We start from the raw sequence: 2,753 nt of genomic DNA, 5'->3' as shown, positions 1-2,753 counted from the left end.
TTCTTGGTTGACGGTATTCTCTTTGAGAACAACATGCACTTTCTTCTGGCCTAAAAGGTCCTACAGAGAAATCTACTGATGATTTCATCAGTATTCCCTTGCATATGATGAGGTTTTTTTTTTCCTTGATGCTTCCTAAATTCTATATTTCTCAATTCTGAGTGCCTGGTTATAATGCTTTTAAATGAAGAGTTCCTTGGATTTAATCTGTTTGGGGATATTTGGACTTCATGTACTTAGATGCCCACAGCTTTCCATGGATTTGGGAAATTTCATCCATTAACTATTTAAATTAATTTCCTGCCCGCTTTCTCCCTCTTCTCCTTCTGGGATTCCTATAATGTGAATACTCCTTTCTTGTAGTGTCCCACAGTTCACACAGGTTTACTTCTTTTTCATTATACTTACTTTTTTTCCCCATCTCTGGATAATATCAAGAGATTTGTCACCAAATTTGAGTATTCTTCCTTCTCTTAATTCTTGGTGACACTACTGTTGAAGCTCCTCATTAGACTTTAATTCATTGTAATAATTTAAGGGTTAAAGTTAGAGATAGCAATTCTATTCTTTAATTCATTGTATTCTTCTGCTCTATAATTTATGTTTAGTTGGTTTTATAAGTCCTTTCTCATTTTTAAACTTTTTATTTGCTCATGCATTGTTTTTCCTGATTTTATTGAATTGTCTATGTCCTATAAAATGTCACATATCTTCCTTAAAATAATTGCTTTGAATTGTTTTCTGGTAACTCGTAGATCTCCATTTCTTTGAGGTCTATTACTAGCAAATTGTTTGTCCCTTTGGTGATGTTAATTTTCATTGTTTTTCCACTTTTCTCATTGCTTTTGATGATGTCTTTGTATTAGAGGTAACTGTCACCTCCAGCCTTTCTGAACTCAACTTTTGTTGGGGAAAGATTTTCACCTCAAATTGGCTGTGAGGGTGCTAGGTGAGTGGGATGTAATATCTTTGTTCTCAAGAGTGCATGACTGCATAATTTCTCTGCATCTCCATCAGCATAGATCAACATCTGTGCAGACTGCATGGGTCTTCTGTGACCAAAGCTAGAGAGTTCCCACAGGTAGTGGTAGTGTTGGCTAGGGCCATTGAAGCACTTGGCAATAAAGGCTTCTGAGGTCCTACTGTTCTCCTCTTTGGCCCATGGAAGTTAACTGTAGCTGAGAAGATACAAATTGGCACTCAGAAAGGCAGTGGAGCCAAAGACCTTAGGTCAGGCTGACGTGGAACAACTGTATCACTTTGGCCCTGAGGTACAACTGTACTGGGCGGGCAGCAGTAACAGTCTCAAAGGTACAAGCATATATAATCCTCCCATGGAACTGGGGTCTATGTTTGTTGTTTGCTTCAGCAACAGTGGGAGTAGGGAGAATGCAGCAGTGGTGCAAGCCCTGATATGACAGAATTCCACAGTAGCTTAGGACCAGGAGTGGAGTGACATATAGCAGTACAGCCTTGGAATGATGAGTCAAAATTCCAACTCTGGCCTCAGGAGAATCACAGAGTAGTAGCACCATGGTCTCATTGATGGCCTGTTAAAGCCACATGTCAGGACCCATGAGGCAGACTGTAGAGCAGCAGTGGTGTGTTCCCAGTTGTGGTGGGTCAAAGCACTGACTTAGCACAGTGAGGTAAAGTGTAGGAGCACTGTGGCCCAAACAGTGCTAAAGTGATGCTGAGATTTAGGACCCAGGAGTAAGTTGTAGAACAGCAGCAGCTAAGCCTAAGTAATAAGCAGTCAAAGCTACAACTAGAAGTTGTAGCTTTGTAACTAGGAATATAGAGTCAGGTTCAGCAATAGCAGCATGGCTTTTGTTATGGCAAGACCAAGCACTAAGGTAGAAGCTGGGGGCAGAGCACGCAGCAGCAGCTCTCATCCCATACATGTCAGGGCACTGTGGTCACAATCAAGGAAGGTAGGGTGGGTATGGAGGTGACAGGTCCTGAAGGTCAGGTATTCCCCACAGCGACTTGTCAAAATAGGAAGACACAGTAGTAAAGACTCTGGGCAGTTCTGTCAGCTGGAATCAGTGCTGGTAAAGACTGTAAGTCCTCAGTAGCAAAGACTGCAAATGTCTATGATGGTGAGACTTGCTGGAGTTCCGTTTTCCTTTTCCCCATGGGATGAAATTCCATTGAGAGAATCCTTGCTGGTGTCAAGCTACTCTGAACTGGAAGAGATGGTGATCTAGTTAAAAAGCTTTCCCATGCTTTGCTACATGGCCACCCTCAGTTTTTGCATTCTGCAAAGGTTTCTGCTCCATTTTTATTGTAGTCCAGAACTTACCCAGTGTAATTTAAATTGGTTTCTACTTGTTCATTTATTATTTTTGTGGGGGGTACAGGTGTTTGGAACTCCTAACCTTCCATTTTATGGATGTCATGTTATCTACTTCTGTGTCAAGGAGACTGCAGACATAAGATCCACTCACATGCTATTATTATTACAGTAGTCTATACATTTCTCTCTTACATGTTAATAACACAGTTGAACTTGCATGTGCAAGATCATTAAGTTTTAGATCAGTGATAATACTGACAAAACAATATTAAACACTTTATTGTCATGAAATGTTTTACACTTTGACCTTTCAATTGATTTCCACAGCTGCTGACTAGTCATAAAATTTAGTTATTTGAAGTGTAGGAGTTAACTTTTAACTTCCTGATTGATTTCTCCTTGGATAAAAGCATGAGCAATACCAAAATGATAGAGTAATTTTTAAGTACTGCAT

This window comes from Bubalus kerabau, chromosome 7 (assembly GCF_029407905.1).
Source record: "Bubalus kerabau isolate K-KA32 ecotype Philippines breed swamp buffalo chromosome 7, PCC_UOA_SB_1v2, whole genome shotgun sequence".
Taxonomy (NCBI): domain Eukaryota; kingdom Metazoa; phylum Chordata; class Mammalia; order Artiodactyla; family Bovidae; genus Bubalus; species Bubalus kerabau.
This window is presented reverse-complemented; position numbering follows the sequence as displayed.